A 14808-nucleotide genomic window follows, 5' to 3' on the forward strand; every position below is an offset into this window, starting at 1 on the left:
TCCCCTTGATGGTGCCCGTTCTAGAACTTTCCTGAACAGGAAATCTATTTCTTTTGGGGGAGGGGTTCCCCATTTCATGCCTTCCTAGCCTGAATGTTCAATCCACCCCTCCCTCTATCACTCCCCCTAAAAAGAGTAAAGGAAGCAGAAATCCAACGACCAGCAAATATTGAAAATAAATTACGCCGCCTCTCCCAGTTTAATGCAGTTTTAACTAATGGATTTTTTGTTTTGTTTTAAGAGAAGAATAATGGGGAAACACGGATCTTTTATTTTAGGAAACTGTTATGGTAAGATGTATGTCAGAGTTGACAAATGGAACTAACACTCTTCGGCTGCTTCTTGTCCTTGTCTTAAACAGGAATTAAGTTAAACACAGTGCTGAATGTTAATTACATGTTTACTGGCTAATGAAAATTACAAATGGTTTTGCCACCTCAAACAATGATGAAAACTCTGAAGACACTGTAATTATATACTTTGAGGGAAATAACTCAGAATATTGATCATAAGAAGTGTAAATCTTTTTTAAACTATTCATTAATACCATAAATATGGGCTACAGAAGTTTTTCCTTGTGGTTTGCCTCCTCAGTGATACTGAGTGGATGGATGGTGAGTTTCCTCTGGGGAGGTGGTGAACTCGTTCTGTTAGAAGAAGGAGGCCACTTGTGTAACTCAGAGGTGCCCTCTCCCTTTTGCCCTGCCCCCTTCAACCTGAGCTGAAGGTCGAGGGCTCCTGGACCAGGCAGGCCAGGCTGAGGGCAGGCGAAGGTGATCACAGTGTGGCCTCCCGCCTGCCTGTCCTCTTCTCTTTTCTTCCCTGTTTTTGCCAGGTCTGATCCATGATTCCTTGCCCAGCCTGGGCGTCAGTGGCATAACCTGGCATTCGGGATTCCTAAAAGAGGACCCACTATACCCAGAAACCTAAGAAACCCAGACATGCTTCCCCAATGCCTTAAATTCACCCCATCTAGTCAGAGATGGCTAGAGCAATTCCTTGCAAAAGAGGAAGGGGGAAAAGTTGGGGATGGAGGTGGCTGTGGAGTAAGGTGGCTGGGGCAGCTGCACAGCTGTTTTCCTTGGATTTAGGAGCGATTTTGTTGTTTTCTTTTAACTTTGGCCAAAGTTGTAGTCCTAGAAGTCACTCCAGACTTGGGGTCAGAGGTGAGGGCTGCGCTAACCCTAAAGGCTGGCCCCAGCTGGCCGAAAGGCCAAGCAAGCAGGGAATGGGGGGTTGCCAGCCAGGCTGCCTGGCTTTTCAGAGGGGGCACTTGTGAAACTCGCATTTGGGGGGCACAGCACCAGTGCAGGTTTAAAGTAGAATATTGAGGATTTCTTTTAAAGTGCCCTAGGCTTGTGGGACCGAGTCCTCTTCTTCCCTGAAAATTCCCAAGGCGCTGGTCTTTGTCTTAGAAGGAATGGAGTTTCTGAATGGTGTGAAAGGGACAGAGAGGGTCGCTTCAAATCGATTTTACTTGTCCTTTCTGTCTTTTCGGATCAACGCCCTTCAATGGGCACAGAGGTGCTCTTTCAACCAAAAACTTGTGCTACATTTTCTGCCTGTATTGGTGCTAAATACAATAAGCACTGGGCAGATTTTTTTCTTTGCTCTCCAAACCAAGAAAGCACCCTAATTAAATTGTTTTATATGGACAGTCAAGACGGACCAATTAAGTATGCATTAGTATAAAGATATAGTCTGCAGATAAGGTGATTTAGAAAATCACATGTGGGACAAAGGGCACCAGCGTTTGGGAAGGGTGCCTGGACCCGGCAAGGTCGAGCACTTTGCTTAGTGGGCCACAGGGGAATGGTAAAGGCCGAGGGTACAGGTGAGCAAGACACAGGTCGGCTAACAGGTGGGCACCGGTGCGGGGGACCTCTGGCCCTGCACCCCTGGCCGGAGAGCAGTGAAGCCTGCGGGCTCCGTGCTACTCAGTTGTACTCCCGCAAAGTAGCATCCCGAGGTGGCACTTCTCACAGGACGAGGTGCTACTGTGAGACGCCCCACTCGGGAACGAGTCCCCTTCCTGACTTGCCAGGCCCAGGGGACCAGCCCTGTGATCTTGAAATAGTATGCGCCCATCTAGGGAGGTCGAGTGGGCCCCAGGAGCGCGGGCATCTCTGCCGAAGCCTTCTGGCAGGCAGGATCAGGGCAGAGGCCTGGCTCTCCACACCTCCAGCCTAAGCGTCTTTTTGCTTCAAAGGAAAGACAAGCGTCTCTCCTGGAGCAAAGTAAAGTTCCCACCCTAGCCCTCCGGCCCAAGGGGCTTCGAGGACCAGACGCAGCAGTAGGGCAGAGGCCGAGGGTCTCAGAAAGGGTAGCGGAGACAGCAGCCACTCCTTGCGCAAAGGCAGCTGGGGCTCCTCCACCCCCTCGCCGCCCTGGAGGTGTGGGCGGGCGGAGAGCATCCTGCCTGAAGGAGGCGACCGGGGCACAGGGGCTGGGGCCTCCCTGCGTGGCGGCGCAGTGCTGTGATAGGTGGTCCCCGGCCGCGGGGGGCGCGGGCCAGGCGCGCAGCCTGGGGAAGGGCTCTCGGGGCGCCCTCTGCAAGGAGGAGGGCTGGGGGGAGGGGGTGAGAATTGGAGCCTGGGGAGGTGGCTGAATGTCAAAAGTAAAAAGGTTGGGAAGCCAATTTTCCAGGCGCGCGCTGCACCCCCCAGCCTGGTGGATGCCCAGGCCGTAAATCAGCGGCCAGCGGCGAGAGCGGGAGGAGCCCCCTGTGCGGGCGGGCGGGCGCGCCCCGCCTGGGCACTGCGCACCTCCCGGTGGGCCCCGAATCGATCCACAGCCTAGCTGAGGATGTCACCGCACTAAATATTTACTGATCACACACAAATAGCCGGGGCTTGAACGATTTTCCTCTGTGAGGCAAGCGCGGAGAGCAGGGTAAATCATTTTATTAGTGTGGATAAAGCCCAGAGCACACTCCGGGCCGGAGTGTTTTAAGATGTGTCTTCAACGGGATGAAAAGAGTTAGGGAAATCGATAGGGAGTGATTAGAAGCCCCCGGAGTGACAAAGAGGGGACCGGGCTGTGCCGAGTGGGAGGGGAACTAGCCTCGAGGGGAGCTGCTGACCACCGCCGGGGCTCCCCCGAGGTGCAGGCCTGGTCCCCTCTCTCCTCGACGGGAGCCACCGACCCGGGACTTGCGGGGTGACACCCGGCTTCGCCGGCCGCCACCAGCGAGTGATGCGCGGGCCGCTGTGGGGCCGAAGATCAGGCGCCACGGGCTCCACGGCGCGAGAGGCTGTGGCCAGGTGGCCACGGCAATGGGTGGCAGTCGTGGCGTGGGGATGCGGGCACGTTTCCCACCCGCGATCTCTCCAGGCAGCCTAAGGATGCAAAGGTGTGGCCTAAACCCCTAGCTTTCCGCCTGTGGCATTGAAGGGCTCCTCCCAGGCTGCACCTAAAGCTTCCCGAACTTTCTCCGTGGTCAGTCTCTGCCTCCCCTCTCCTTTATTGTGTCTAAAGAGGACCCCGTGCCCAGCCCCACTGTGTGTTTCACCACCCACCCACTCCGTGTCGAGGGCGCCAGCCGGGTGTCGGAGCCCGCTGGGGACTGCGTGGCCAGTGGACTCCAGGTTTGCTGCTCGTGGGCAGGCGGCACGAAGTCCAAGGTCAAGGAGGAGGCAGGAGGGCCGGTGGCAAACGTCAGTGAGGTCCTAGGACCTCTCCGACCTCTCCGGGTGGGAAATCCGCTCTGGGGATATCAGGGCCACACCCCAGCGGTGGGAACCAGCCTGTGGCCCCGGCGCTGGGTGCAGAGGGCTGAAGTGACTGGGGCGTAGAGACGCGTAGAGCTGACCGAGGTTCCAAGGCTCGAGCCCAGGGCTGGAGGGGTGGAGATCTGCTGGAAGAAAGAAAAATACCTTCCTCACAAACTCAAGGCAGGAAAGTCCTGGCAGGAAAATGGCTTTTCACTTCTGGAAGCGCGAGTCTCCTTTGCTACTGTGAACAAACCTTGAGGTTCCAAACAGCTGCAAATAATCAAGTAGGCACTAATTTTGGGGGAAAGAAAAGGTGGAAGGTGGGGACACAGCAGATTCTTTTTCGTTTCTTCCTTTAGCGCTTCTGCCCTTTCCTCAGAAATCTGCCCTTCCTTAAGAAACCAAGGGCTACTTGTGGGTGTGCAGCCCTGTGTCTGGGGAGGGTCGCCCTCCCCTTGCTCAATTTTCTTGGTCCCTTGGGAGAGTCAGTTCAGGCTGCCCAGTTTGGCTTTTCGATGCAACAGGAAATTTAGTTGCACATGCAATTAACCATTTTGCAGGAGAGATTTTTTTTTTAAAAATAAGAATTCCAGTGGGTTGGGAGGGATGTGTTCAGGTGTGCGGGGATCAGTGCCTGGAATTCCTTCTCCCGTAAACCCTGTGATTTCTGCGTTGGAGGCTCGCAGGCATGACTGACCCGGAGGGCTGTCTGGAGGAGTCCGATCTCTATTAACTCTTCTTGGGCTTGACCAGAGCGAAGGTTAACTCCACTAATCTACCAAAAAGGCCTGTCATAAAAAGGAAGACAGAAAAGAAGGGGGGAAAGGAGTAAAGGAAAGAATGGAGGAAGGAGGAGAGGGAGGAAGGATCAATGCATTCTAATTGCAGGGGTAGCAGACTCAGCTCTGTGCCCTCGTCTGGTTCCCCACCTCCACCCTCCTTGTGCAAGCTGGGTTTGCATTCAGAGAGACAGGAGCGCCATCCATCAATGCAGCACACGCCATGAGGATGGACTTTACAGAACAAGGAAATAGTGTCAGAAAATATTCTCTTGTGTTTAACTGACCAGTTCACTTTAAAAATGTTTCTAACAGGTATACAACTGATTATTCTGTGAGGGATTAAAAGAACAAAAATCAACCGAACCCACACCCAATGCATAGTTTGCTTTTCATTTAGGTAAAAGCAGTTTTAGAATCTTGTCAGTAGCCAAATTATAGCCATAAAACCTGGATGAAATTAGAAGATACATTCTGCTGGCTTCAAAGTTGGTGTCATTTGAATGGGTCATGCCAGGATGGTCATATGCAGGATGGTGTGCACACATGGGTGTGCAAATATTCTTATGGTATTAGAAGTTCCTGGGTGGATTAAAGGTTCATATACTTTATGAAGCACCATACAGAAGCTGTCACTCACGTGTACATTCCGGGGGCTGGCCAGACAGTGCAAAAAGGAGTTTTGAATGAGCTCCTTGGAATCGCTATTGTTAAAATACAAGCTGAAGCAACTTAGTAATGGTAAAGCTATTGTGGCTTGCAAAATCATAAAAGACACTTCAAAGTAGAAACATCAGGTTTTCAGTTTGGTAGCTTTGCCAGAGCATTGAAACAAAAGGTGACCATCATTTGCATAATCTGTTTATTTAAAAATCCAGTGATATGCCATTCTACTCCCCCCCCCCCCACTTTTCAATGGATTGGAGAATTAAAGGAGGATGACTAGGGGTGAGGGCATAAGGCAGCTCTCTCTGCCCATTTAAACAAGTCTGATGTGGGTGATATAGCTTTTAATATTAATATTAGACTCCGAGGCAGCTCTTGCTGAGAAAGTTCTAAAGACATCAAAAGCCATGTGGACACCAGTAGTTATTTAGAACTGGACAAAGTAAGAGATGATGATCTAATTCTGTAATTTTTCTCTTTTTCAAGAGCCTCATAATGAAATGTATAAGATGACAGTTAATTTTTGGTATGTTAAAGAAAAGCATTAATCAAGTGAAATCAGGTGCCAGTCACTTAAATGTGAAGGTGTTAGGCAAATATCCAGAGAAATTAATATCGTTAATTAGCCACATCAGTGTCCTTCAAAAAAGTACAAGCTGAACAACACATAATTTAATTTTAATTTTTTTGAACCATAAACAAGGTGAATTTTAGAAGGAGTAATATAATTTAAGGAGTATTTTTTGTTTTATTGGTTTTAGGGACTTTTTGAAGATTAAAAAAAAAACAGATTCAATATAAAGCATTCTATTTGACAATAAGTAGATGGCCAAAGATAGCCATAATAGAGAAATATTATGTATGAATTTAGAAAACATTTCATTAATTACGTATCGACTTCATTTCTGTCCTTTAAAAGCCTCTTTCTTAAAATGTTGCAAGTGCATTTTAAAAATAAAGAAATTGTGTGCAAAATGAATACGAAGCTCCTTAATAGTATATTTAGTTTCTTGGCCATAGGAAGTAGTCATTGAGAGTTTAGTCAATTGTTTGAAGAAAATTTATGTTGGTATTTTTGAGTACAGGGTAAATCTATCCATTATAATTTATCATAAATAAATCAAGCTTATCCAAGAGATTTCCACTTACTTGTCTATGGTAAATTGATGGAGATAATGTCACTTTAAATAGCTAAAGCAAAACTGAACACATTAAAGGAAGGGCATATTAACTCCAGTGACAAATGTCACATTGGGTGTTTCATGATGGGGCCACAATGCATCACATGTCAAGAAGTTTCAAAATTAGAGAACACTGTTTCTCTGCTGAATGCCTGTTAATAACTTCTTCCAAAAGTTATGGTACGATTTTCCTTTTTGCTTTGTTGCTACATTACTCACTAATTAAAAAGAAGCTGGTATTGTGAAATTTTAGCAGCAAAGGATTTTAAAAGTTATTTTTCTTCCTAGTGACTTCTGAGAGGAAAAAGAACTATGCTTATTTACTTACTGATTTTTTTCCTGTGATTTTGGTTAATTCAGTAGCTTTTAAAATCATGTGCTACATCACAAAAATCTACATTGCATGCAAACTGAAAACAAATTCAAAGGCATCAGAATTTTTTTTCAAGAACTACAATTCAATGTGCAGTTACTGAACAGCTACTATTTCAAACCCCAGGTTCTATTAAAAGCAAACATCTCAAACTTTTCTTGTTTCCTAACAAGTTTTAAAATTGCAGCTGGTATGAATGTGGGTGAATATTTTATGTAAAAGCCTTTAACTCTCTTTTCCTATTTACCCTGGATATGAGTAAAAACTTTCCTTTATGCTTATATCCTTTAAAATTACACTAATCAGTGTATAAGAATTATCCACCTCCCTTTAAAAACCAGTGACTAAAAATTCTAATTATAGAAAAGAGATGTGATATTCATTCTACAGTTTCAGTAACGAAGTTTTCTTCACAAACTAGAAGACATTCTATCCTGGGTAAATAAAAATACGGCAGCTTTTGGGTGTAGTTTATTTATTTTTTTTAATTCATGTCCTTCTGCCCTTATGTCATTGGGATTAATGTATTTGGGTTTTTATCTTCACTGTTGTTAATAGAATAATTTTGTTATATATAAATATATGTGAATATATCTATATTTCAAATTTTCTTATTCTAACTGAATACGTTATTGAATTGAAAATAATGTTCAGTTTTTATCCATATTAACATGTTCAGGTAATAATGAGGTCATGTTCTGTAGGTGTACTGTCCCCTAACAATCAAAAATATCATCACACAGTTTAACTAAAGTGAAAAAGCCACTTAGGATTTTGGAAATCCAATATCTAGAAAATACAGGTACATTATTTTTCACATTGAAATTTTTAACCAGGTTTTATTGCATCTTAACTGTCTCCTTAGATAGAAAACTTCTGTTTTAGAGATAATTTTTGAACTTTAAATCAAATGTAACTAACCTCATTGTAGGCTTTTTGAAATGAAAAGAGATTTGAAATAAGCCTCCAGGATAGAAGACAAACACAAGGGGTAGGGAATGGTGGCTTGCCTGAGTTTTTCCGGGACCCTATGGGAGTCTTTTAAAGCTTACAGTATCATGCCTTTTGTCAAAGCGTACAAAATAAGGTGATAATGGGGTAGAGAAAAAGAAAGACAATCCCCTCACTCTTTCCCGTTATAGTCCACCAAACAAGACAAAATAAAACAAAATCCAATTCCTAAATGGCCCGAAAGACCCTTACCACTTTGGGGAGTTTCTGTGTAACTGTGGGTCCTGCCAAATGTCAGATGGTCAACTTTTTCGACTCTGCAGTTAGACTGCAGTCAGTAGCCTGAAGAGGAGGCCGACTATTGGAGCTTGGCTCCAGGGATCCACCACTGGGAGGGAGCTTGGGCAGCAACTGTTGAAAGTTAACCTCTCCTTTCCAAAGGAGAGCTGCAGAGGCTGGACAGTGCGCGCTGATATAACCAATTTTATTCTTTTCTAAGGCATTTCTAACTTTTATGATTTCCCCCTCCTTCTCCTACTGTCTCCTTTGTGCCTCCAGGGCCAGTGAAAGAGCAGGGCAGATTCTAGATTGCTTTCAGAGTTTGCCTTCTCTGATGATGGATTACCATGTCAATTTAAACGGCATAGGATTAATTTGTTTCAATGATTTCTCTTTAGGCTGAATGCCAGCCGTTTTTCTATCTCTCCCCTTGCTCTTCACAACAACAACAACCAAAGAAGAAAAGGAAAAAAAAAAAAAAAAAAAAAGGAAAGAAAGAAAAAAAAGGAAGAAAAAAAGGCCTTCATTCCAAATTCTAAGTTGGGAGACAATAATGGAAATAGACAAGTCAGGTATAAGGTTGCAACACTGTTACAGGTTTGAGTGTTTTTATCTCTGCTAAGAGGCTGAAACATACAGTCAGTCACATTAAAATGAAATTGGACTCAACATTTATTCAATAAATACTTGTCTTGTAGATAATCCAGTGCCGAGTGCTTTTGACACATAAGGACTTAATTTGTGGTGGATAACAAGTTATTAATATGGCACATTTAAACCTGCCACCTACAATAAGGTTATTGAAATCTACAGAAACTCAAATAATCATTGTGCAAAGTAGTTTATGTAAGGGGAGGCATTTTTGAGGATGGGATCTTTTTTCATACATCTACATACATGCTAGTAACAGACACGTGAAGGCCTGGGTGAACACACACGTATGTACACAGCTCATGTGTACATGTGTCTTCAGACCTCATATGAAAAAAAATCAGGAAAGTTTAAAACATTCCATCTTTATGCCGATGTATTTATCTTTCCAAAATAAGAATGTGCTGATAGCTTTTCCTTTCGAAAGATTTCTAATGTGCACAAGAAAGATGCTTTTCAAAGTCACTTTCTTTGCAATCCCAGACCCCTTTATAACACTGAACATGGCACCAAAGAGCACTCAGGTATAATCCAGATCAAACACATTCTTCACTAGGCTAAACTAGTATCCAGCTAGAGCAAGAATGTTGCTGGTGAAAAAGGCAATTTTAATTAAAATAATTGGTTCTGTAACATATTATTTTCTTCCGTTTTCTAAAGAGAGGTCCACCAGAAAGGCAAGAGCTTTCATACTCTGGAGCGAACCATGTTGAACTAACATATCACAGGCTTCTCTTCACTACCCTATTTTCCTAATTGCTTCTGCTTTCTCTAGTATCCTTGCACTAAAATTTAGCATCATAGTTCTGACTAATAAAGTGCATTTGGAATACGAATAGAAGCAGACTTGGTCTCCTTTCCTTCTTTCTTACCTTCTCAGTACACAGGCAGGCTTTATTTGTGTAGGTTCTACTTTCTAAGGTCATACACGATCGGGCCAATCAATGACTGTCGGAAGTGGAATCTACACAATTTTAATTTGTAAAAATTTGTTGGTTGCTAACCTTGAGGGAGATTGTGCATCTCTAAGAAACTAAATCTTTGAGAGCTCTCCTGGGGAAATGATGTTACACATGAGCAGAAAATCCAGGCAAGAAAGGCTAATTGAATGAAGAGGGAGAATTAGGTTAAAAAATAGAGTATAATCTAGTATCACATTTTCACTGGTGTAACTTGAAATGAAGGTATCTTCAAGTCACCAGTGATGCCAGAGTGTTTAGATGTTGGGCACAGATGGGAACACCTATTGAAATGTGTCTGAAGAAGATTAATAGGGCTTGTCACTGTTGGGAAAGCAGAGCTTCGCTGTAAATTTCTACCAGCACAAGATGAATTACCGATGAACGCTCACTTATCAACCCTATCACTATCGTTCGACACTAAATCAAATTGAGAAGTTATCTGCAATCAGAAAATTTCTTTTTAAAATAGACATACACCTTTAGGCCCCAACTCTTTAATAATCCCACTCACAAAACAATTCTCCGTCCCATGATGCTTTTTTAGCTTAAATGGAATTGTATCTCCATAATGAATATGTTTTAAAATTCACGTGCGATAGACAGCTGGTTAAAGAGTAAAGTTTGACAGCATCTTGAGAAAGGGTACGGAGGTGTCTTGAAAGTCATCCTTTAATAGTGCATAAAATGTGTGCTTTTTACAATTAGATTTTTCTGTTCTTTACTGGGAAGCCAAGAGAGTTTGCTGCTTTAAACCTTGTGACCCAATAGTTGTTTAATGCTGTGATGAGAGAAAATTATGAGAATTTTAAGGGCAGAATGGTAGAACATGCTTTTTTTTTTATTTTAGTGACACTTCATGTAACTCATTTTGGCGGAATAGGGTTCTGGGATCGAATCCAGAACCTCAATTATTTTAGACATACAGTTTATGACTGAGCTGTATTCTTAGCTTGCTTTGAACCTATTTTTAAGTTAATTTATTTGAGAACCAACAGAAATTCATAATCTCTTTGTATTATCTGTTCACCAGTCAAAGCACCCAGAGGCTTTCTAAGCTAGAAATAATAATATTTTGAAAAAAAATCAACTCTTCTATTTGTATAGTGCTCTAACAGTTTAAAAAGTACTCTCAAGACATGCAGGAGTTGTTTGATTTCTACTGAAATTTTGGCCAGGCAGATATTTTGAGTTCCCATTTTACTGGTGAGTAAACTGAGGCTTAAAGGTGTCTGAAATCAGAGTGCTGAAGAAAGGACAGTTAGAATTTGAAACTCTTGTCTTCTCAGTTCCTTTCTATAAATGGGTGATAATGGCAGTTGCAGCCAGTATTTACTATGCCTTACGGTGAGCATTTGCATGTTATTTTAGTTAAGCTCATGCTACTTTCCTGGATGACATTATTTTTTTCCATTATCTAAGAAAAAAATGAAAAGAAAACGAAACGGGTCTTAGGAAGCTGAGAGGCTTGCCTACATTTCACATTGCTAGGAAGTTGGAGACATGTTCTTCTAATCCAGGAAGTCTGAATTCAAAGCCTACCCTGTTACTGTTTCCAATTGCAAGAAGCCTGGACTTGTAGCAAGTGGCCACAAGTAATCTCATTGGTTTTCAGAATCTAAAAATTTGTTGAGCTCTTCGGCAGCATGTATTGATAGACTATGCCTTGGTTTAGAGATAAAGAGACATAGATTTATATATTACTTACTTTTTGCATTGCTGGGAATTGAATTCAGGGTTTCAGTCATGCTAGGTAAGTGTTGTACCCTGAAGTGTGCCTCCTTTCTCAAGAGTTGGGTCTAAATTTTGGCTTAGTCACTAAATCAGAAATCTCAACCTCACTGGCCTTTATTTTCCTCATCTCTGTACTGGGATCGTCAGACCAAATGAACTTTGCTTTTGGATACTTTTCTCATTCTTGATCCCCAAGAAGAAAAGAGTAACAGAGACACAATAGCTACCTCTGTTCAAACAAGGGACAGTCATCATTGCAGGGGAGGCAGGGTTCCCATTTCTAGAAGACTGACACTGGGGGCATTTTTCAGGAGAAAGCTCCATTTTTTTTTCTCTTGCTTCCAGAGAGCAATGAATCCATTTGTCCCTTAATATCCCCTTAATGGATCCCTGTCAGATACTGGAATCCAGGGGTACTCAAGTCTCTTCCATAAAGCACCACAATATTTTCATTACTGTGGGTATATTCTGGTAGACATTAAATCATCTCTGGATTGCTCATGGTACCTCACACAGGATAAGCCCTATGTAAATAGTTGTATTGTGTTGTTTAAAGTATAACAAGAAAATTTTATGTGTTCAGTATAGAGGCGATTTAAAAAGCATATGTATATATGCGTATGTATTTTTTTCAGCCATCAGTTGGTTAAACTTCTTGATAGAGGGCTGACTGTACTAGAAACTAGAGGGGTTCTCAAGAAAATAAAAACTTTGCCTCATTTCCCAGATAAAAACAGAAAGAAAAAACCATGGACTATAAAGATTAGAGGATTTACGGTTAGCCAGTTAACTGGTGAAACAGTTGAAACTGAACCCTTCTTATTGGTACCCAAACTAGGAATCCTCACACCCTCCTCCCTTAAAAGACCTCCCTTATACCATGCTCTTTGTTCAAGAAAAATATACATGAAATCATCTGGTCATGTCTGTGTTGTAACTATTTATCTATTTTTCATGTGTTACCCTGTATGGTTTATTATTTGTAGTGATATGAAATTTTCCTAAATCTCTCTTACAGTGATTTTTCATAAAACCTATATAGCTAACCAGCCATACAGTCAAAGCCACAATGAAGAATCATACCACAACATGAATATTTTGTAGTATCTATTTGGTGACTATGACATTCCAATCTATTTTTATTATAAACCTTTCTGATGCTTCCATAACCAAAAATTACTATATTTATATTCCCTAGTGGTTTCTCAACTTAAAAAAAAATCTGTTGTTTTTTGTTTTGTTTTGTTTTTTTATCTTCCTTTTCCTGTCTCAAATCATCCTTCCGTATACATTGCTGGCTCTGGGAACCATGTCTGGGTTTAATCAGAAGTTGCAAGACAAAATGTGCATTATTAAGAAATATAAATATTTTCAGAAGCAATCAAAGAGCTGAAAGATTGATTCAGCATGTAGATTGGACCTAATTCGAAGCAGCTTTGTTCTAATGAGAGCTACTGGGATACGACGAAGTCAGGCACTGTGCGGCCACCAGTTAGAAATTCCAGTGCATTCGAGGAATGTGTCAAGACTTTGCCTGCTAGTTTTGCTGAAGCAGTTTTTGCAAGGTACAGTTCCCAGTCTTTGGGTTAAACCACCTTTCTTGTCACCCTTAGGGACTTGTAATAGTCATCTTTGAGAAATTATGACTAATTCCTTCTTCTCTTTGTAGTTAAATCAGCGAGTACCTCCTTCTTCACAACTCGGAAGTTGGCTTAGCATTGAATTTCATAAGAACATTTTGGCCTGGAGGCATCTGTATTACAATTTCTTTCTTGGCTTAATAAAAGGTATCACATTATCTACCTGGTCAATCTCTATTGGCTTTCAAAATAAAGACATGGAAAAACCTAATAAGCCTCATTAGGATATTTGCTTTAAAAACAACAGGCTGCCTCATTTAGCGTGTGGCTTTGAAATGTCCCTGTAGAGCTGGGTGGTCATCACTTGAATACAGGTACTGCTAATTTGGGATCTTTGTTATTCTGGTAGCTTTGAAAAAGAAAAGTGCCTAATACGTAGGTGGAATTTTAAGACACAAAGGATCAAACCCTGCTTGTTGTATTTTGTTTTCTTCTGTTTTTTCCTTTTGTCCACATGGGCATGTGTGTGAGAGATGGCTTGATATTCTTGATATGGTTCATCCATCTACAGCTGGATTTCCAAATAGGACTGAAAATGTCTTTAAAAATCAACACAACTCAGAGAGCCTGAGAAAACAAGTTTTCCTTTGTTGTAGGGTATAGTATTATTTGCTGTAGGTTTTTGATATACATTCTAAATTAGGCCTGCAAAGGCATGCTTCATCTTTAATTCATCACTCTCAGCTGAAAGAGATTAGCAATGTCTAGCACGCACCCCTCGTATGGTGCTGACCTCATCAAGTATGGCCTGAAATTAATTAGCCTCATTCATGCCAAATGGAAAAGGATAAAGAAGCAGCATTTTAGAGATGACCATCACAAATTGTATGCAGCATATTTAAAAAGCTCCTATTTTCAAACCATATAGATTAAAATTCTTTCTAGGGTTTACAATATGCCTGAGTTATCAAGAATCCAGAGTAAAGCCCATTCAGGTTTAGTGTTTCTGTGTTTGTGTGTGCATGCATATGTATCTGTGCATGCATAGTTGTGTGTTGCTTGATTGTGAGTGCCTTTGTGTCCATGTGTTGGTATTTGGCTGGTTTGTTCTCTAGGATGACCTCTGAAATACTTGGCCGACAAAAATCTGATGTTTAATATTGTTTTAAATGGTGCAATAACAGAATATATTACGTGGACTTTTTCTGTTATTGTTGTTATTAACCAGGACATGTCATTACAGACGTGCTGCTATTTTCAAGTAAGATGCCATTCATTCTCCAATTTGTAAACAGAAATGCTTCCTAAAGAAATGCTCAACTTTTCTATTTTGAGTTATTTTTGAAATTTTCTATATTTTTCCATAGTCCCTACTGTTTGATCATATTTTAAAGTATGATTGAAGACGAAGTTAGATTATGGAATCTTTTCAATTTGCCATCTTGCTAAAATTAGCTGATTTTTCCCTTTTGGGAGTTGACTGAGAGAGGCCAAATTTTTGAATATCAAAACTGCTTTCTTTTTGAGCCAAAAAATCTTGATGGAGGTTCTTTGGGATTTTCAAAGATGTCGTAAAGTTTATTTTTACGAGCAGTAGTTTGGGGACTACAAATTGGAAGAAGGAAAAACCCATGACATTATTTTTGTTTTGTTTTGTTTTCAGGTTTTAATTTTTTAAATAGTATGAAATGTGGTCAGTCTACAGAAAAGTATCCATAGTACTCTGGAAGAGTTTCACATAATGTGCATTTCTTAATGAAAAATAATTATCCTAGAATATTTTTTAGTTAAATGAAAATTTTTAAGTTAGATAAAAAAATAGATGTTCAATGAAATGTAAGTGGAAAGCTTCCATTTTAATTTTGGAATGAAACAATGCAATTTAAGGCAAATAATCTTCACAGAGCTCATTGATAGTATAAGCTTCATAGATGTTACTTAA

The 14808-nt window shown here is 41.5% G+C and overlaps 2 long non-coding RNA genes across 9 annotated transcripts in view; one reads left to right on the forward strand and one right to left on the reverse strand.

Moving 5' to 3' along the window:
• Window positions 1–14808, forward strand: part of LOC106028886 (uncharacterized) — a 110435-nt gene that overhangs the window by 4961 nt on the left and 90666 nt on the right. The gene's annotated exons all lie outside the window — the stretch shown is intronic.
• LOC106028887 (uncharacterized) lies at window positions 2888–4388 on the reverse strand. Its single transcript, XR_001202521.3, has 2 exons — window positions 3967–4388; window positions 2888–3856 (listed from the first exon to the last, which is right to left on the reverse strand). It is a non-coding gene; the product is annotated as an uncharacterized LOC106028887 (long non-coding RNA).

Source organism: Cavia porcellus, unplaced genomic scaffold, assembly GCF_034190915.1.
Source record: "Cavia porcellus strain 051 isolate PalLab524CR breed Dunkin Hartley unplaced genomic scaffold, mCavPor4.1 scaffold_6, whole genome shotgun sequence".
Lineage (NCBI taxonomy): Eukaryota > Metazoa > Chordata > Mammalia > Rodentia > Caviidae > Cavia > Cavia porcellus.